General features: G+C 41.9%; 1 protein-coding gene across 16 annotated transcripts in view; it reads left to right on the top strand.

The window, feature by feature from the left end:
- atxn1 (ataxin 1) overlaps positions 1-22537 on the top strand; it is a 346870-nt gene that overhangs the window by 188485 nt on the left and 135848 nt on the right. The gene's annotated exons all lie outside the window — the stretch shown is intronic.

Genomic DNA, 22537 nt, shown 5'->3' with positions numbered 1-22537 from the left:
CCATTTATTAAATCAGAATTTATAGCATTATATTGGACTTTGTGCTTTGTATGTGTTACTTGGTTTTAACTCTGCAACAGTCTTGGAAGATAAATGAGCATTGGTATTTATTTTGAAGAAGTAGTTAGATTTGAAGAAAATGTCTTACAAATAAATTATCACTTTGTGAGTCCAAAGCAAGGGAGAGATTCAAACCAGAAACTTCCTGGCTCATTCCTCACTTACTAAGAGTATTATTGCATAAAGCAAGTAAAGAATTGCATCTGTCCTTTGGTAAGGCTTACCACATGATGCCATCACTCTCATAGAAGACCTTTTTTTTTTTTAAAAAAACAACCCATTATTGATCTCTGTTCTTACTTCTGCTATGCTGTGAATCCCTGTGCAAAAGTTCAGTTGCAGTTCTGCCAATTTTGGGTTGTTGGTGCTTGGGTGGGAGATCTAGCCCCTTTCCGGAGTCTCTTTGCTAAAATGGTGCAGTGCCATGGCTTGGTATCCCATTTTCTCTTTGTAACACACACACACTCTCTCTCTCTCTCTCTCTCTCTCTCTCTCTCTCTCTCTCTCTCTCTCACACACACACACACACACATACACACACACACACATGTGCTGCTGTAGGATCCGCTCTGAGTTTGATGCCATATTAACGGCAGACTCTGAAGATGTAGCACAAGCATCTGCTTGTCCAGTTTTGATGGATTCATTTCAATTGGTTGAGCCCGAGGATGTGGACAAGATTCTTGGAGAGGCGAGACCAACCACATGCATCCTAGACCCCTGCCCATCCTGGCTGGTGAGGGAAGCCAGAGGGGGTTGGCTGAGTGGGTGAAGGTGGTGGTGAATGCCTCCCTCCGGAAAGGCAAGTTTCCAGCGAGCCTACAAATGGCTGTGATCAAACGGCTGTTGAAGAAGCCATCACTGGACCCCACTCAATTGGGTAACTTTCGGCCTGTTTCCAAACTCCCCTTTCTGAGCAAGGTTGTGGAACTTGTGGTTGCCTCACAACTCCAGGCATTCTTGGAGGACACTGATTTTCTAGATCCGGCGCAATCTGGTTTTGGGCTGGGGCATGGTACCGAGACAGCCTTGGTTGCCTTAGTCGATGATCTTCACCAGGAGCTAGACGGGGAGTGTGTCCCTGCTGGTTCTGCTGGACCTCACAGCGGCCTTCGATACCGTTGACCACAGTATCCTTCTGGGACGCCTCGCAGGGATGGGGCTTGGAGGTACTGCTTTGCAGTGGCTCCACTCATTCCTGGAGGGTCGGTCCCAGATGGTGTCACTGGGGGACTCCTGCTCGGCCCCACAACCATTGTATTGTCCCCCATGTTGTTTAACATTTACACGAAGCCGCTAAGAGAGATCATCAGGAGTTTCGGGGTGCGGTGTTATCTCTATGCAGATGATGTCCAACTCTGTCACTCCTTCCCACCTATCACTAAGGAGGCTGTCCAGGTCCTGAACCGGTGCTGGCAGCTGTGTCGGACTGGATGAGGGCCAACAAATTGAAACTGAATCCAGACAAGACAGAGGTCCTCCTGGTCAGAGGTCCTGGAAGGCCAAACAGGGTATAGGGTTACAGTCTGTGCTGGATAAGGTCACACTCCCCCTGAAGGCACAGGTTCGCAGTCTGGGGGTGATCCTGGACTCATTGTTGAGCCTGGAACTCCAGGTCTCGGCGGTGTCTAGGAGAGCCTTTGCACAGCTAAAACTTGTGCGCCAGCTGCTCCCGTACCTTGAGAAGCCAGACTTGGCCACGGTGGTCCATGCTCTTGTTACATCCCGATTAGACTACTGCAACGCACTCTCCGTGGGGCTGCCTTGAAGACTGTTCGGAGGCTTCAATTAGTCCAATGGGAGGCAGCCAGGTTGTTAACCGGAGCGGCGTACAGGGAGCCCACTACTCCTCTGTTACGTCAGCTCCACTGGCTGCCGATTAGCTACCGAGCACGATTCAAAGTGCTGGCTTTAGCCTATAAAGCTCTAAACGGTTCTGGCCCAACTTACTTGTTCGAACGTGTTTCCCGCTATGAGCTACCACGTAATTTAAGATCTTCAGGGGAGGCCCTGCTCTTGGTACTGCCAGCCTCACAGGTGCGGCTGGTGGGGACGAGAGATAGGGGCTTCTCAATGGTGGCTCCTCGGCTGTGGAACTCCCTCCCCTAGTGACATCCGGCAGGCTCCATCCCTTTTGAGTTTTAGAAAGAAAGTGAAGACCTGGCTATGCGAGCAAACATTCAAAGAATAAGTTTTGTTGGCTTTGACTCGGTCTGGGCTAAGGTTTATGTACAATGTTTTGTGGATGAATGGCTCAAGTATTTTGTATTATTTTAAATCTGTATTTAATTGCTTATGTTTTATTCTTTTTTATTGTGTATTGAATTCTGCCAGTTTTGTAAACCGCCCTGGGTCCCTTCAGGTGAGAAGAGCGGGATAGAAATAATGGAAATAAATAAATAAATAATAGGATTGGGGTGCATAGACTCAGGGTAGAAGAAGGAACACAAGAGAGAGGGCAGGCATTCTTGGTTTTGACTTTCTGCTTGTCTGGTAGGGATAATACCTGAGCTTCCTTCTGCAGTGCCATGACTTCAAAATGTGGAAGGAATTGGAGGAAACTCTTCCAAGGGCCTCTCAACTGATTTTTGATATCATATGAAAGCTGTTTACTTGTCTCCCTTCCCTCCCTCTATTTCTGACACTTGGCACTAACAGACGTTAAAATCTTGGAAAGGTTCTAAAGGTACCCAAGGAAAGACTGAAATTCTGATTGCATAGCACTTTTACAGACAGTACAGTTGTAGTGGGAGATGGGACTTGAGCAGTAAGGCTGCCAGTCTCGCCATTATACCAGGTTTTGTTTCTCATTATTCTCTCTAATTAAGTTTCTTAGTTTTCTCACTACTCACACAAGTTAATTTTTTCTTGAACAGCGCTCCTCTCCAAAAAGAAAAATACGATTGGAAAAGTAATTTGTTACGCGTTTATTGAAACATTCCAGTGAGCTTAATAAGACTAATACAGTTTACAGCATTAGCTGCAGATGAAATTCAGTAATGACAACCAAGACAGATTTTGTATGTGCATCTGGAAAATATTATCTTACTTCAAGCAATCCAGAAATTATATAAACTGTATATTTTTATTTTCAAATTATAGAAGCTGATTTCATCATCAAACAACAAAGTATGTCTAAATTTTTTGATCCTGTATTCTTTGTTTGAAACTGAATTCATTCAGTGGCTTGTTAGTAGTATATAATAATTTATTCAAAATTATTGAAGAATTTTATTGAAGAAGCCGTTAAGAGTTTCTTTCCTTTCATATAGAGGTAAATAATAGTAAGGATTAATGGGGAGACTGGAATTTTTCATTTTTTGTGCTAAAGAAATATGCCCTTCAGTTCTTTGCTCATTCACGATCAAGAAAATCTGTTGAAGAAGAAGTTGTAGGTTTTCTCATAGTTTGAGTTAGAAGTCCTCTAGTTTGCAGTTGTAACACAAAGATGACCTGGCTGCGGAAGATTAGGATTAAGAGCAAATGGGAATGTGTGTCTACAGAATCTACTTCTGGTAGCTGATCTTGGAGATCTTCCAACAGAGCAGTCTACTGACGAAACTGCTCTGCTGAGTAACAGCCATAAAAATGCTAAAAACTAAATACAGAATGAATGGAGCAAGGGAGGAACCAAATTCCAGCACACCATAACCTTGTGTAGCCTTCTGGCGATGGGTCCACATTGCTGGCACATAAGCTAGGAAGATTTTGAACATCCGTAGGTTATGTGGTATTTGAATTTAGCACAGTTTCAGCAGGCCTAGTGTTGGTTCACTTGGCCCGTACCCTTCTTTGCCAATTAGAATTGCACTTTAAAAGAGCAGGATCCTATGTTCCCTAGAAACAATGGCCACATTCTAAAACAACACTAAGGCTGCATCTGCGTTGTAGAAATAATGCAGTTGTACAACACTTTAACTATCGTGGTGATACTTAAAGTAGTGTCACTTCCCCCCTTTCTTTTCTGATCACTTCATCACTCTGTCTACTGTTACTATAGATGATAAACAATTAATACCATCAGTTTGCTGTCTGGTTGTCATAATTAAGGCCAGATCAACTGAGGGAAAGCAAGTGCCACTCCCAGTCCCTGGGCCTCCTGAGCCCCAGGGAAAACAAGATAGAGGTGTGAACAGCTATAGTTACTTCTGAATATGAAGTAGTCCAACTGTTCACATTGGCAGTAAGTGAAAGCAAGCTCTGGAGCTTCAGGGAAGTTATGTTTTAATGTGGAAGATGGCCATGTTAAGATGAATAGACCCCGTGTTCATTCACCCCACACTGGCTCATTTGGCCTATGTAGAAGGGCTCCTAGTTACCTCCTGAATAGAGTGCTGTTTTCTACTCTATGGCCCCTTCTACACAGCTGTATAAAATCCACATTATCTGCTTTGAACTGGATTATATGGCAGTGGACTAAAATAATCCAGTTCAAATCAGATAATACAGATTTTCTGCTTTGATAATCTGGATTATCTGGCAGTAGAAGGGGCATATATGGAACTCCCCTTGAAAAGTGGTCACAAGCTGCAGATAATGCTAAATTTAGTCCCTGGGTTTGTGTCAAGTATACCTTTTAGAGACCATATAACTTGGATTGGTTTCTATTTTTTTCATTGCTTCAGAAGGCCTTGTGGTCTGAGAAGCAATAGAGAATCAAACTAATTTGTCTTTACTGGGTCTGTTTTCCATGCTTTCCTTTGTTTCAAAAAGCACCCTCTTCTATATTTATTTATTTATTTATTTATTAGTGACATTTATATCCCACCCTTCTCACCCTGAATGGGACTCAGGGTGGCTTACAAGTTATATGTACATACAATATATTATATTATTAGCATAGCACAATATAAGCATTATATATGACTATATTTTACTATAACATTATATTGCAATATTATTAGTAATATTACATGTAATATGAATATATAATTATAATGGTGTATTATTATAATATTGTATTACATTATAATATTAATATCAATATTATATGTATATACAATATATATTATGTTATTAATTATATTGTTATATTAACACAGGAGACATGGTGGAATGATGTCTTTCTGGGTCCCCTTCTTCACTCTGGTTCAGAGTGGCAGTTAGTCCTGGGGGGGGGGGGGGGTCCCTTAGATGACATAGGAGACATGGTGGAATGATGTCTTCCTGGCCCCCTTCTTCACTCTATACACACTGTTCTCCTACTTGTGACATGAGAAATGTGACACATCCAAGGGATATAGAAAGCGTCAATTAAGGAAAAGTGATTTTTAGAAAGATGTATATTGAGATAAGACCTTTTATGGAAAAAGTTTGTTAATTAAATGGATGTATCAATAAAATAAAACAAAAAACTTGTGACCGTTTTCTTTGTTTTTCCCAGGCCCGTCATACATTGCCCTATATCCCAGGATCTGATCTCAGATTATCTGTTTTAAACTGGATTATGATGCTCCACTGCCAGATAATCTGGGATAAAATAATCTGGGATCAGTTCCTGGGTTATAGGGGCAGTGTAGAAGTGGTCTCAGTTTTTGCATTACCTGTTTTTATTCATCCTGCCTTTTACCTCCATGCCGATTATATCTATGTTGCTGATCAACCATTCTGAACACTTGCTTTTTCCTACAGGATATTGGATCAACTTGGACTTAGGTTTGGGGAACTTTTCCTTACTTGAATTGTTCCCCTTCTGCTGTGTATCCTTACATTACTTATGCTCATCTCCTTCAATAAGCAGACTTCTCTAGTTTGGAATTCCAGTAGCCAACAGCGAAATAGTTGCTTTCTGACAGGCCTTTCTTGCTGCTAAGGTCCCTTCTACACTACTATATAAAACCCAGATTATCTGCTTTGAACTGGATTATATGGCAGTGTAGACTCAAAGCAGATAATCTGGATTTTATACAGCTGTGTAGAAGGGTCATTAGTCTTAGCATAATGTAGCCATTCTGTGTATATATTGACAATATCTGTTGATTTGGGGTGATTCCTAAGATTTTCCCCAGGCTTTCTTTGCTGCCTTTGCCTTAATACTTTTAGGAAATGTTAAGACATTTAATCTTTTCTTTCCTTTTGGAAAAATTGAGCTGGACATGTTTGAACTATGATATATAATTCTTTTTTAAAAATATTTATATAGAAAGAATTAGAGTACATCGAAAGAGTGAAAACAATTGTAGAGAAAGTGAAGAAGGGAAGAAGTGTGATAAAGAGGAAAAAAAGTTTAAAATTGGGTCGACTTCCTTCTAGTCCCTTGCAGCTTGTTTCTTTACTCATTCTCTAAATTCCCCATTGAGGTGGGGGTATTCTTTATATTACTGTTCCTCTCCCAATAGTCATTTATTTCTTCTTCTTTTTGAAGTAATTTTCTACTTGTTCCCAAACTGTTTGTTTTATAGGGTTAGCAGAGTTCTTTTTTATTAGGAAAGTCAATTTGTCCATGTCCTTGATATCCATCAGTTTATTTCTCCATTGATCAGAGATATAATCCTAATTATGCTGTTGGTCTAGTTATGAAGATTGGAATATAACACTAACTATAAAATTTTTAGCTCTGGTGGAAAAAGCCAGCTACTGTCAAGGCAGAATTTATGTAATCCATTCTATCCCTGGGATAGTGATCTATATGTGTGTTTGGCAGGTTGACCAAATTAGCTTGTAACACAGCTATTAAAAATCTACTTACATAGTTTATAGCTCTGGACACATTCTGTAAGTTGGATTTATTTTTCGACTCAAAAGTTTATTTTTGTTTTTATCTATTTAATTAGCAAATGAATAGGGTTTGTTAAGTGTATAAATCTGAGTAATACAAGTAGTAAGAGAAATCACAAGGATGCACTTTATCTTTTGCTATTGTTCAGCACAGAGAAAGAGGAAAGCATTTACATATTAATTCTGAGTATTACAAACTGTTGCATAACCTTCTTTGTCAGCGTCTTAGTACTATGTATTAGGGTGGAAAATAGGCATAAACCAGGGAGGGCGGGGGGGGGGGGGGGGCGGATTTCAGTGAAGCTACGTTTACATTAGGGTGGAAAATAGGCATAAACCAGGGAGGGCGGGGGGGGGGGGGGCGGATTTCAGTGAAGCTACGTTTACATGTTTCATCAGCTTCTCACATCATGGTGAGATCAGCATCTCATACCATAAATCTGGTGGGAAGAGCACATTGCAGAACCTAAAGAAAATTTATGGTTAAATAAGACCTTCAACAAATGAGATTTAATCAAAACAGATGCATTTTGCTTACTAGTATTCTAGCGGTTCTCACGAATTAAAAGACAACTGGTTAGTTTCGTTAAAATATATTATTTGACTGATCTAACTTCATGACATAAATATTGTTATTCCCAACTGGATCTGAATCAATGGCAATTTGGTAAATCAACATTTATGTTCTATTACGTTTCATTGAGGAAGCCTCTTCTAATTAAATCCAGCAATTGTATTTATGCCACTAGTGTGATGGCACACCCGAGCCTTTGGGAAAACTATAGTGTCTGGCTTTACTCGGGAGCTATCTACGGTATATATCTTCTGTTAAGATCAAGACCCTTAACATACAGAGGCACTTTAGGCAAAATGAAAGTTAACCAAAACAAAGTTTACTGAAAACAGCAAGAACAAAGGGCTAACTCCACCCAGGACTATTGTAAAATAGCTTAAAACAATACATTACAAATAGAGAATTTGCTGAATGCATTAATCTTTCTGGGATCCTTGAAAGTCTTTTGCCTCTGATGTAAAGTGATGGACTTGGTCTGCTACTTTGTGAAACTTGGGCTGACCACAAGCTTCTGTTGTCACTGGGACTGATGGTATATGAAGGGTTTATAGTGCTAAGGATGCCTGTTTGAATTGCCAGGGCCTAGGATTTCCAGACAATATCCAGGCCTCTAAACTCTGTAGCTCTATTGCTTAGCAAGAAAGCTCTGTGCAGGCAAATTGACTGAACCAACTAAGGCTGGCCTCTAGGGGTTTTTTTAAAGCTCCACCCAAAAACTAATACAAATGGAGGAATCTATACTATAGGGAAAGCCTAAACAGAGGGAACTAAAACAGAGGAGAGGAAAAAGCAGAGCCAAGACTTAACAACTAGCACCACAAATAATGTTAAAGAAAAGAAGGCTACTATTTGTTTTGTAATTTTTAAAAGCAAAATCTTTTAAATAAATCTTTTGTTATGATATTGCAGTCAAATAGCAATTTATTGGTTTGGTTGATAGGACGCAACAGCAATCTTAAGGAACTTTAAAAACACATTTTCTTCAAAATCATGCTAAAAACTGAATGTTGCTAGATGCATAGTTGCACGTTATAGGTACTATTCTTAGTTTAAACGAGCTAATATATTATAAATCTGATCACTTAACATTTTTAATATGTGATTTGTAGGGAGAAAATTGTATATTTTCAGGTTATGGTAAAGATTGGGGAATGCCAAGGGATATGAAATAGTTGTCTTCTATATGGCCTATTTTTGATAGTGTGCTAATAATTATTAGTTGAGAATGTTTTTTCATTTACTTCAAGGATTATAGGATTTTAAATATAAGTTTTCCAAGTCTCAATGTGAATTATAGGAGTATCAGCCCCAAAGATGCGTGTTTTAAATATTTTATATGCTGGGTAATTTGTTAACAGCATGATCAAGGATTGCTACACCCAGGAGCAGGTGATTTCTGAAGTTTGGCCCCTGTCTCTGATAATGTTTGAGTTGTTTAAAAAAAATAGCTAGCATCAACATTTCACTTGAAGAGAAAAGTAATATATAATTTTCTTTGGAGATTTGTACAGGTCATTCTTCATGACTAACAGAATGGCTGCTCTGCACATACTCAAGAAGCTCTGGTTTGACATGTTCCAGCAGTTTGTACAATCTCTCTTGCAAGAAAAACAGATCGTTTTGAGCATATGGGTGGCTTTCATAATATTGCAATGCCATTGTTATTAGAGTGCTTTGGACTGGCAACTGGACCACCAAATTCTTTAAACCTAAACACATGTATTTTGAGGGAACGACCAGCTCATTAGCAAAGTGAATTAAGGAGTGATGCTACTATCTTTTGTTGTGCTTAGTAGTGGTCCTAGGGTATACGAGCTGTGATCCTTAGCCCTCTTCTTTAGAAGTAAGTTTCACAGATGACAATAGCTGTAGCTTCAAAGGAGAAATCAAACAGCTCTTGGATTCACTTTTTGAAGTGTACTGTACTGTGTTTTCAAACTCAACCAGCCCACAAATTACCCAAAACTGGTAATTGTCCACTTAGTTATATGAAAGTATACAATATATATACTGGTGTGTGTGTGTGTGTAAACACACACACATTTGTTTTTAAATGCCACTTTGTCTTTGCAGCACTAGCTCTGCTTCACAGATACTTAATTTATCTCACTTGTTTCTGAAACACTTGGTATTCCTCTAAATGTAAAAAGCTAATTTCTGGCCTGAATACTTCGTTAGAAATATGAAAATCACCTTTTTTGTTCAAAGCCTAAGATAACATGTTTTCTGAATGAATCCAACTTCTCATTAATTTGCGCTTCAGGAATCAGAATAAAGGCATGCAAATAAAGAGTTCTTTCAAATAACTCATAATTACGTATACATAAAAATGCACTAACTTACAGCTTGTATGGGGTGTTCCATATTTAAGGTTGAAACTAAAGATAAATTCACCCTGATAGCTAAAACATTCAGGAACTGATTCTTTTTTTGTGTCAATGGTTGCAAACCAATGGAAATGGAAATACAGTTTTATGATAAAAGGACATGTAAGTGGGGCAATAGTTCAACATATTGAATTGAGCATATGATACAATGGTGTCATAGGTAAAGGTAAAGGTTTTCCCCTGTCATTAAGTCTAGTCGCGTCCGACTGCGGGTTGGTGCTCATCTCAATTTCTAAGCCAAAGAGCCGGCATTGTCCATAGACACCCTCCAAGGTCATGTGGCCAGCATGACTGCGCCGTTACCTTCCTGCCAGAGTGGTACCTATTGATCTACTCCCATTTGCATGTTTTTGAACTGCTAGGTTGGCAGAAGCTGGGGCTAACAGTGGGAGCTCACTCCGCTCCCCGGATTCGAACCCCCTTTCGGTCAGTAAGTTCAGCAGCTCAGCGGTTAACTCACTGTGCAACCGGGGGGTCCTGATCATATTTTAATATTTCATGGACACAGTGTTGCCAAACTGTAGGTTGTGGGTATGTTATATTGACTTTATGGGTTTTGAAAAAAGTCTTAGTTTTACTTTTTTTTGTATTCAGAAATAGATGCCTCAGAATATTCTGAATCACTTTAATCCAAATTATTTAAAAAATAAAAATAAAGACACATCCCCAAACCATGGATCTTTGGGCTAAAATTACCCTGTACATTATACTGTGGTCCCGTGAGGATCAGGTATTTATCATATTTGCTTCTGTAGAAGACAGACTAGTCACTAGATGCCCTTACAGATTAAAAAGGTGTAGCACTATGATTCCTTTATGGTTCCATGGTGTTATCCTGTAATACCTGGGATCTGTCATTGGTGAAGTACTAGAGGTTTCTTACTGAGAATTCAAATTATCACTCCTTAAATTGCAAATCCTAGGATTCCATAGATTGCCATGACAGTTAAAGCAAATTTGTGTGATGTGAAAGAGCCCCTGGGATATGTTAGATAATTGCACCTCTCTTTTATCTTGTGTCTGCATTTGTGAGGCTTGTGTGGTGTTCAGGAGAGAAAAGATGTGCATGTTTGAAGATTTTAAAAGTGTGCCTTAATTTTCAGGCAGTGCAAAAATGTGTACATTAGAACCAGCCATGCAAAATGTGTATTTTTCTCGGGGGGAGGGGGGGGACCAAAATATGCCAAAATGTCTATGCAGAGGAGAAAAAGTATTCATACAGTCCAGTATGAAAACAAGCAAGGATGATAATGCTGGTGTGAACATGAGGAATTTGGTGGGAACAAAGACAGATTTTCAGATTCCTTCCTTCTGCTAATCACCAATAATAGATTTACAGGCAAAGGGTATTTTGCACTACATAATAATAGAGCTTATCATTATACATTATGGGCCACATTGTGGATGTTGAGTGATTCTATACTAGCATCACGTAAGCACAGAATATATTAGATTCCGAATTTGGCATCCTGCTTAGTATTTTTTAATCTATAATAAATTAAATTCATTTTATTCACAACTGCCTTACAGCATTTGGTTTGAAATACAACAGTAATGAGTATGGAAATTATCAGAAACTTTCTGTGTAGATTGCTTTGAGATTATAGACAGAGGCTCTGAGATTACATTTCTAAATTTCTGTAGTCTGGTTGAATGGAATTTATATGGCCCTGGAGATGTGTGTGTTTTTTAAGTAGCTAGATGTTGAGATACAGTATTGTGTAGTGGTGAACTATGCCTTTGGAAACCAGGACTCAAATCCCTGTCGGTCATGGAAACCCACTGGGTGATCTTGGGCAAATTACGCTCTCTCAGCTTCAGAGAAAGGCAAAGTCAAAATGCCCTCTGAACAAATCATGCCATAAAACCTTCATGATAGGTTCACCTTCAGTTTGCCATAGGTCAGAAACAACTTGCAGGCACACAACAGCAATAAAGGTACTGTATTCTATACCATCTCCATATTTGTCACTAACTGCATGATTAATTCTTGTCTTCACCAAGTTGAAGACAATTTTCTTTTGGGGGAAAATTTGAGGCAAGGTAAATTTCGAGCAGTTCTCTTTTCCCTCTGCAACCCATTAGCATTTCATATGACTTACTTAATTAGTTAATTTTATCCTGCTTTTCTCCCAATACAGATTAAAACTAAGAAAGGCACTAGACATGGAAGGATAGTCCATTTTTCAGAGAGGAAGTTGAAGGAGGAAAACCATGTCCCTCATTTTCGCAAGATATCGCCCCCTTCCAATGTCATCTACAAGGGTTTCCATGACGGTTACATGGGTGGGGGAATAACAGGAAAACGGGGAAATTGTTGTACTCCTTCATCCCCCCCCCTCCCCGGTCCCCCCTGTAAAATGGACTATCCTTCCATGTCTAGTGTTCCTTTTGACCTCCACCTGGATAATGGAACAGTATCCTAAGAGATAACACTGTTCAAAATTGGGAAGATGAAAAGCAAAATTAATTGCATAATTGGAAATTGAGCTCACATGGACATGCCCTGCTTTTTTTTTTTTTTTTTTTTGCTTGCCAAGCACAGTGTTTGGATACTTCTCAGGTTCACATGGAACCATATTTGTTTGCGTCAGTTTATCTATTTATCTCTCACTGATTCATTTATGATCTCATGGACATAATTGATGATGGCTTGCACTGAATTAAGTAGCCATTGTAGATCCAAGATCACTGGTCATCTCCAGGGTAATAACCCTTGAATTAAGCTATTGACAAATTCATGTTAAGATACAGAATGGATTCTTTTTAAGCTAAACCTGTGCAGTTCTCTGAAAGATATATTTTAAAAATGCAAAATGTTAAGCTGGAAAACAATCAAATAAATAATAATGTTCATGGCAGAAATATCACTGACTAACGCTGGAAGCAATCTTTGGGGACACTATATAGACAAAAGGGCAAAACACTATGTCCATACTCTGTTTTGGATCAAAAGTGTTGGTGTTTAAGTTCAGGTATTCTCACTGAGCCATAGGGTTTTCCTTTCCTACTCCTGCCCAGTTCCTGATAAGTTTCTAGGAACCTACATGGAAAAAACACCCAGAACAAATAAATAAAGGAAAAAAATTGCTGATGTACTGCATCAGATAGCTTGAAAAGTAGGGGAGATAATTTAAATTGCATAGATCCTAGAGGATGATATCAGTTTGTCTTTCTGAAGCAGGCACAGTCAGTTACTTTGCATCAGGATGTAAATGTATTGCACTTAACATGTTTCCTTCTTCATAGGTTATTGTCATTGTAGCAACTTTTATACAATATATGGCCTGTTGCACAGAGAGGCTATTTTTGATCCAATTGCATTATAATGTTCTAGAATTACGAAGCATTTGCTATCCGGATGGAAGCACTGTGTGAAAAATACAACAGCCTGAAGGGTACTTCTTTCATTGATTTTTTTTGTACTGTTGAGGTTAAGTCTGTTTACTCTGATTTCAGTAGAACTTGTGCAGGGGAGATTGATTCTCTTATGTATGTTTAGGTCATGTGGTAAGCATGCCCTTGCATTTTTCTGGGTGTCTGCTTTTCCATAGTAGCCTTCTAGCTCTTTTCAGCATTTGGTATAAAGATGTGATCTGAATTCTTTGCACGAAGAAATTGATCCCACTGTACATGCCATTTCTTTATTTTCTTTGTAAAAAGATGTATGATCTTTGATCTTTGCCCATGTATGATTTTAGCACAGTATTATTCAGAGACTGGAGAGTGGTGAACTAGTATGAACCTGGAAAAGATGTGAGTGGGTAGATCATTACAATATCCAGCAGCCCCAGTTTCAATTGAATGTGCAAAAATATACTGCATTCTGCCCTGGATTTTATTTCTTCGGGCTGCAAATGTGGGGTCATTTATTTGATGCTACTGTAATTTTTTTCATATATGGAAAACTACTGTGTGAAGTCATACTTGACCTTTTATCTGACTGAATAGCATATCACATGTAGGCAAGTATTTTACTACAGGGGAGCTCTGAAACAGGCAACCAAACTGTCCAGTATGAGTTGAAAATAACCACTTGAGTATCTGAATTAGCTTTGTGGACATTTAAAGAAGCACACTAAGAAATCCTGTTAATTGCTAGGCATTTTTATACCCTATGAGATAGGGCCTGTGATGACTCATGGGCCTTGTAGTCCTGCTCAGGACATTGTAATTCCTGATGAAGATGAAAACTTGGGTTTTTTACCTTCCCAGTCTGAACTGGATTCCTCTCAGCCAGATCTTTCCCAGGCAGATCTGGGAACCTTGCACCTGCAAGAAAGTTGTCTCCCAGAAGTATGTCAAACAAGCCCAGAGCCTACTTCTCCCGTATTCTTGCGCCGGGAGTTTTGTAAACAACAGAGAAGTTTAGATTCAGCTTCGCGCAGGAGTGCGAGGATTGCAGCTAAGAATGTGGCCAATTAAGACTGCTTCTCGTGAGAATCTTTGGGGAGTCTCACATCTGGTCTCAGAGTTAGCTTTCGGTTCTGATTCCCAGAGAACTGCTTCGGCGGGAAGCTAGACTCTATTTAGGTGTTTTACCCGCGTAGTAACTTCGCGGAGTCAATTCGTCAGCCTACGGAGCGAGTTGTGTCTGGACAGCGCGCTCCGGTTCAAGCCTCGCTCCTGCTCAAGCCTTGCCTTGCTATCCAGCCTTCGCCTTGCTTCCCAGCCTTTGTTTATCTACGGACTTTGCCTTGTTTCCCAGGATCAATCCTTGCCTTGTTCCACGGATTTATCAAGTTATTCCACGGACCTTGTTCTTGTTCTTAGTTACCTTGTTCCACGTTCAAGCCTTGTTTCAAGTATCAAGTTATTTCCTAGCCTCGCTCAAGTTTCATGAACTAAAGGACCTTGTCATCTCCCCTCACTTTGCTTGGCAAAGTGAGTGTTTCGGTTATTGGATTACAACTTTGGACCTTAATATTTCTTATTGGACATTGCTTTTTTGGACTAATTCTGACCTTTCCTGAAAGGTCTAATTCTGGACTATTTTCTACACTTGTTTTTATTAACTTTATATATTCCTACAATAAAGATATTAGATAGATTCTGGCCTCTGTGTATGGTTATTGGTGCTCTGCAGCCTGGGTCGTGACAGTTTGACTCCGCCACCCTAAGCACCAATTAACCTCGGCCAGAATGTCTACCGGAACCGTACCTGGGCCGAGCGGCCAGCCGATTACCTACACCATCGACAAGGAAGAGGTGGACCGAATCCGTGATAAGCTCAATGCACAGGATGGAGAAATAAGGGGTTTGAAGGAACGCGGAGTTCGTCTTCCGGCCATGGCGTTGCCAACCAAGTTTACTGGAGAAGCTTCTAAGGTTCATGTCTTCCGTCGCCAATGTCAAGCTTATCTGGAGGCCCGTGCTGCCGAGTTTCCCCAAGAAGACATCAAAGTGGCATGGGTTTACAGTCTTCTAGACGGGCCAGCGGCCAGCTGGGCGACGGCACTGTTCGACCAAGCCTCTCCACACCTAAGATCAGCGCAACACTTCTTGGACCACCTCAAGGAGACTTGGGGAATCGAGGACAATTTGGAGGCAGCCGGTCACAAACTCCGTCGCCTTTTCCAAGGAGACAGACCTATGTCTCAGTATATAGCCGAGTTCCGAGTGCTGGCCCACAACACCGGCTGGAACGATGTAGCCCTCAGGGGACAATTCCGGGAGGGTCTCAACATTGAAATGCTGGAAGAAATCTCCAAGGTGGATCCTCCCCAGACCCTCGAGGCACTCATTGATCAATGTTTACGGGCTGAAGTCATGATTGCCAACAGGAAACAGTGGGTTCGAGGCCAGGGCAGTAGAGCCGGGGCAAAACCCCCCGCTCCCGCCAGCGTTCAGCCACGTCCGGTGTGGAGACCCCCACCGCCAACCCCATACCCCAGAGGAGGCGAGGAGGTGCCGATGCAGTTGGGCAATGTGCGTCCCAGACTAGATGCCGCCGAGAAGGCCCGTCGTCAACGCTTAAACCTCTGCTGGTACTGCGGGAACGGGGGCCACTTCGCCAGAGAGTGCCCAGCCAAAGGGAAGCCTGCCGCCCGTCTTGCGGCGGCGTCCTCCACGGAGACGAAGGCGTCTGAGCCGACTGGCACACAGCCGGCGGGGGAAGCCAACGACCGGGTGTAGAGGGGCTCGCCAACCCGGTCAAAAAATCCATCCAAGAGCCGCCAACCGGGGTCCTGTTCCTTCTCGTGGTCACATTATGGTCAGCAAAAAGGGGACCCGTCATGATCCACGCCATGATAGACTCTGGAGCTACCAACAATTTCATCGATAGAGAGTATGCCGACTCTCTGGGATTACAATATCATGATTTCAAGAATGCCCGTGTGGTGCAAGCCATAGACGGCCGTCCCCTCAAGACGGGCCCCGTAAGTCAGTGGTCGGAACCCACCAGGATGTGGATAAGGGAACATATGGAAGAGATTTCCTTCTTTGTTACCGAGGTTCCCCATTTCCCTGTGATTTTGGGAATTCCATGGCTGACTCTCCACGACCCTAACATCTCCTGGTCCAACAGAGAACTGCAGTTTGCTTCACCGTACTGCCAAAACCATTGCCTCGTAGCCAAGGTATGCCATGCCACAGACACCGAGCCCATCATCACCTTGCCAAAGAAGTACTCCGAGTATTGGGATGTATTCAATGAGAAAGAAGCCGAAAAATTACCCCCACATAGACCTTATGACTGTGCCATTGACTTGGTGGAGGGGGCCCCGATCCCGCGAGGGCATCTCTACTCCCTGACTGAACCAGAGCAAGAAGCTCTCAGGGAATTCCTAGAGACAAACCTTCGCAAGGGATTCATCAGACCCTCTCAATCCCCAGCCGCCTCCCCAGTGATGTTTGTGAAGAAGAAGTCAGGGGAACTACGCTTGGTGGTGGACTACAGAGCATTGAACAATATCACCAAGCGGAACAGCTATCCCCTGCCTTTAATCTCGGATCTACTGGATCGGCTTCGAGGAGCCAAGGTTTACACCAAGCTGGATCTTCGGGGGGCTTACAACTTAATTCGCATCAGGGAAGGGGACGAGTGGAAGACCGCCTTCCAGACCAAATTCGGATTATTTGAGTCCCGAGTTATGAATTTCGGTTTATGCGGAGCCCCCGCAACGTTCCAGCATTTTGTCAATGACATTTTTCAGGACTATCTAGACAGGTTCTTGATAATCTACCTGGACGATTTTTTGGTGTTTTCCAGATCACAATCAGAACATGAGAACCACGTCAAAATGGTGTTACAACGATTGCGGGATCATGGACTTTATGCCAAGCTGGAAAAATGCGCTTTTGATCTACAAGAGGTAGATTTCCTTGGTTACCGCATCTCGCCTCTAGGGCTTTCCATGGATCCAGCCAAAGTTTCAGCAGTATTGGAATGGCGGGCGCCAACTAACAAGAAAGAGGTGCAGCGTTTCTTGGGGTTCGCGAACTACTACCGCAAGTTCATTCCAGATTTTGCCCGCTGGTCCGACCCCATCACTAGCTGCATCCGTGGAAAGCAGCCTTTCCGCTGGACTGATCAAGCAGAGAAAGGGTTCCAGCAACTAAAGAAACTATTCACCTCCCAGCCAATTCTACAGCACCCAAATCCTGGAACCCCTTTTGTGGTGCAAGCGGACGCCTCTGATGTGGCAATTGGGGCTGTACTCTTACAACCGGTGGGAGATCACCTCCACCCCTGTGCCTTTTATTCTCGTCAACTAACCACACCAGAGAGGAATTACACCATTTGGGAAAAAGAACTACTGGCCATAAAGGCAGCCTTTGAAACTTGGAGACATTGGCTAGAAGGGGCCAAATTTCCCATTGAAGTCCACACTGATCATCGTAATCTAGAACATCTAAGAACTGCCCGCAAACTAAATCAGAGGCAGCAACGTTGGGCTTTATTCTTTGAACGTTTCAACTTCCAGATCCATTATGTGACCCCAGCCCAAACCAAGCAAGCAGACGCCCTGTCACGTAAACCGGAATACGCTGCAGGACGCAAGGAGACCTTTGAATCCCAACTGCTACAACCTGAGAACTTTGCCACGCTCACGGTGGGGAACACCAAATCCATTCCCATTGGTTCAACTTCCCCTACTCCAGGACCCATCTGTGCTCAAGAAATCAGGGCTAGTCAGCAAGCAGATGCCTGGGCGCAGGACCAACTTCGCCAAGGTCTGCATTTCCCCTTTTCGCTTAAAGATGGGCTGCTCTGCTATAGAAATCATGTCTATATCCCACCCGGACCGGGCAGGGAAAAGGCGCTTCGTCTGTGTCATGACTGCAAACCAGCAGGGCACTTCGGACTATTTAAAACTATGCATCTGATCCTAAGGGATTTTTGGTGGCCCAAGATCCGCAAGGATGTGGAAAAATATGTCAACACCTGCCCAGTATGCCAGCGCTCCAAGATACGAAGGGAGAAGCCCTCAGGGCTTTTACACCCCCTTCCTACCCCATCTCGCCCATGGGAAATAATTTCCGCGGATTTCATCACTGACCTACCACCTTCCTGTGGGTTCACCACGATCTTAGTGGTGGTGGACCTATTCACCAAGTTAGCCCATTTCATTCCCTGCGAAGGCCTCCCCACGGCCAAGGAAACTGCGGATTTATTTCTTCAACATGTCTTCAGACTACATGGATTGCCCAAGAGTTTAGTCACAGACCGTGGATCTCAATTCACCTCTCGTTTTTGGAAGGCACTACAAAAACTATTGGGCATAGACTCTCGCTTATCTTCAGCTCATCATCCCCAAACAGATGGGCAAACGGAGCGCACCAATGCCACTTTGGAGCAGTATCTTCGCTGTTATGTAAACTATCAACAGGACAATTGGGCTTCTCTGTTACCACTGTCTGAGTTTGCCTACAACAATGGAGTTCAAGCTTCTACAAAAGAAACGCCGTTCTTTGCAAACTACGGCTTCCATCCACGTTTCTTTCCCCCTGTCATTGAAACTTCAGAGGTTCCCGCAGCAGAGGATTGGCTGCAGGAACTCACAGCGGTGCAACAACTTTTGCTCCAGCAACTGGACCAAGCCAAGGAGGACTATAAACGCCACGCTGACAAACATCGCCAGCCGGGTCCCGAAATCAAGGTAGGAGATCGGGTTTTCCTGTCCACTCGCTTTCTGCCCTCCCACCGCCCTTGCCGGAAGTTAGATGCCCGTTTCATTGGCCCCTATCCAGTGGTGGCGCAATTAAACCCCGTGACTTTCAAACTCCAACTTCCGCGTTCAATGCGCATTCACCCAGTGTTTCACCGCTCCCTGCTCCTTCCGGCGGATGGTGTGCGTCCTGATACAGACCAACCGGCCCCCCCTCCTGTTTTGATGAATGGGGAGGAGGAGTTCGAGGTTGAGGACATTTTGGATTCTCGCTTTCACCGCCGCCGCCTACAATATCTCATTGACTGGGTGGGTTTTGGCCCTGAAGAACGCTCTTGGGAAGACGCCTCCACAGTCCATGCTCCTGATCTAACCCGTCGCTTTCATCAGACCTATCCCGCCAAGCCGCGACCTCGCGCCTCGGGGAGAGGGCCCCAGTTTGGGAGGGGCCTTGAGGAGGGGGATAGTGTGATGACTCATGGGCCTTGTAGTCCTGCTCAGGACATTGTAATTCCTGATGAAGATGAAAACTTGGGTTTTTTACCTTCCCAGTCTGAACTGGATTCCTCTCAGCCAGATCTTTCCCAGGCAGATCTGGGAACCTTGCACCTGCAAGAAAGTTGTCTCCCAGAAGTATGTCAAACAAGCCCAGAGCCTACTTCTCCCGTATTCTTGCGCCGGGAGTTTTGTAAACAACAGAGAAGTTTAGATTCAGCTTCGCGCAGGAGTGCGAGGATTGCAGCTAAGAATGTGGCCAATTAAGACTGCTTCTCGTGAGAATCTTTGGGGAGTCTCACATCTGGTCTCAGAGTTAGCTTTCGGTTCTGATTCCCAGAGAACTGCTTCGGCGGGAAGCTAGACTCTATTTAGGTGTTTTACCCGCGTAGTAACTTCGCGGAGTCAATTCGTCAGCCTACGGAGCGAGTTGTGTCTGGACAGCGCGCTCCGGTTCAAGCCTCGCTCCTGCTCAAGCCTTGCCTTGCTATCCAGCCTTCGCCTTGCTTCCCAGCCTTTGTTTATCTACGGACTTTGCCTTGTTTCCCAGGATCAATCCTTGCCTTGTTCCACGGATTTATCAAGTTATTCCACGGACCTTGTTCTTGTTCTTAGTTACCTTGTTCCACGTTCAAGCCTTGTTTCAAGTATCAAGTTATTTCCTAGCCTCGCTCAAGTTTCATGAACTAAAGGACCTTGTCATCTCCCCTCACTTTGCTTGGCAAAGTGAGTGTTTCGGTTATTGGATTACAACTTTGGACCTTAATATTTCTTATTGGACATTGCTTTTTTGGACTAATTCTGACCTTTCCTGAAAGGTCTAATTCTGGACTATTTTCTACACTTGTTTTTATTAACTTTATATATTCCTACAATAAAGATATTAGATAGATTCTGGCCTCTGTGTATGGTTATTGGTGCTCTGCAGCCTGGGTCGTGACAGGGCCAGTGATGTTATTATGAGGTAAGGAAAAGATTTTCATGGTGATGCCGTTAGATACATAGGTCTGCATTCTGCTGTAAGCTCTAACTCTGACATGATCTATTGAAAAAAAGGCAACGGCTACAAGAGCGTGGGATTCTACCCACTATCAAAATGAATCTGATGCAAGGATGTTGCATCCCTGTTGACAGGCCTAAATAACTCTCATTATCTCTGGGATCATTAGGCAAACCCATGGGCAATTTACTCTGAGTGAACTGTACTCTGCTTTGCATTTCACACCTATTTATTCACAGATTGTAAAATAAATGTTGCCTTGTTGAAAAAGGAGAGTAAAGAAAGAGATTGGTTTGTGAAGCGAGTGTGCTGCTTTAATAAATGAAATCGTTGGGGATTTATGTACCCAGTTGTTGATATGAATATGCTAATAGTAAGCACAGACCACGTTTATCGATCAGTGATGTAATTGTCCTACAGATGGATAGAGGGGAATGATGTAATCGTTATTAAGTTACTGAAGGCACTGACCTTGAGAGGGATCAGATGACTGAACATCATAGCTAGGAACAAAACATTCTTCTTAAAAGCTAAAATGTCCTTATAATGGTTAACAGCAGAGATAATTTCAAGCAATTTAATTGTTCAAAATATATTTGCTAAAGATTAAGACGACATTTAATTGATTGGATAGATTTGGCATTTTTGTTTCCATGTTCTCTTTATTCAAGCAAAATGTTTTTATATTGCCCTTCATCTCACAGTATCAGGCACGTTACCTGCCGCCATCATTTATCTTTTTACTTTGACAATCTTAATTACAGTTATAACTATTTCACCTTTTGCTTTGAAGTTATTAAATTCAGAATCGTTGGCATCTCTAGCAGTATATTCATGCTAATCACAGAATGGGATTCCTATGAAGAGCAAGAATAGAAGGAGAGGGGAAGTGGCAATTAACGTTTGTGGTTGCAATTCTGAGCATGGCTCTTTGGAAATAATTTAAATAGAAAATTACTAAGACTTTCCTTAAAGTAAATATATTTTTCCTAAGAGAAAGCCATGCGAGTCTATTTCAATATAAAAATAAGACCAAGAAGGGGGAAAGGAGGCCTGTGGCACTTTTAAGACTTACCCAATTTATTTTAGCATTTGCTTTTAGCACTGACTATTTTCTTCAGTTCACATATGGAGGTAGTTTTATATCTACAACTGTCCATGCTAAAATACATTGATTAAAGTTTTTATATATGCCAGAAGACTCCTTTTTCTCCACTTCTCTTTAAAAACCAACAACGGATAACATAATGTTGATTAACTCGACTATCACAACTCACACTTACGCAAAAGATAAAACATAAATACAGAACATATCTTGTAAACCAAAAATGAGCAAGTCCCAGATGGAATAAACAGAAGCCATGTATTTCCAAAATTTCTCTATTCCCTTTCATCAGCTAAAAGAGCGCTTTTGGATATAGCATCTGTGTATATTTTAATCTAATTTAGAAAGTTGAAATATTGGCTCACCAACAAAATGTATGGTTGTGTGATTTACGCTATGCGTAACAGTAACCTTCCTGTTAGCATAACGGGATAGTTAGCTATTTTAAAATTAATACTAGAATTCCTAATTAGGCATCATAGATTGCCATAAATAGGTGTGTTGCTGTCAGTGTTCTCTGCCTGAATTGAAAGGTTTTAGCCTGCCACCAGAAGGACATTAGAGATGCTCTGCTCATCAACATTCATTTTAGAAGACACTGTCCTTCACAGAAGTGAATGTGTTGTAGCACAAGCAGTATTATTTGCATTGCTGGCACTACAGTTTATTATTATATTTATTTAATTTACATGCCAGCTTTCTCCCAGAGTGGGACTCAAGGCAGCCTCCAAAAATAATACATTAAAATATATATTCCACACAATTTAGTGTGGAATATATTAAAGCAATTTGGTGCCAGTGCTCATGGTGATAAACTTAATTATATGGCATTAATTATGGTTAACGTAGTGACTGTAGTTTTTGTTATAATGGTACATAGGATATGGCCAAGCATTAGCGGTACTGATAGAGAAAACTGTTATGTGAAAGAAAAAGCATCCAATAAAACTGCATTTAATCTTATTTTTGGTCATTAAATCATTTTCTATAATATTGTTCTTGTTATATGCCTTCAAGTAGATTTCATTTGCGATAACCCATTCTTGGGGTGTCTTTGGCAAGATTTATTCAGAGAGGATTTGCCAC

The sequence above is a fragment of the Anolis carolinensis genome, chromosome 4, assembly GCF_035594765.1.
Source record: "Anolis carolinensis isolate JA03-04 chromosome 4, rAnoCar3.1.pri, whole genome shotgun sequence".
NCBI lineage: Eukaryota > Metazoa > Chordata > Lepidosauria > Squamata > Dactyloidae > Anolis > Anolis carolinensis.
Note: the sequence above shows the minus strand (reverse complement) of the source record. Positions and strands in the feature narration are given on the sequence as shown.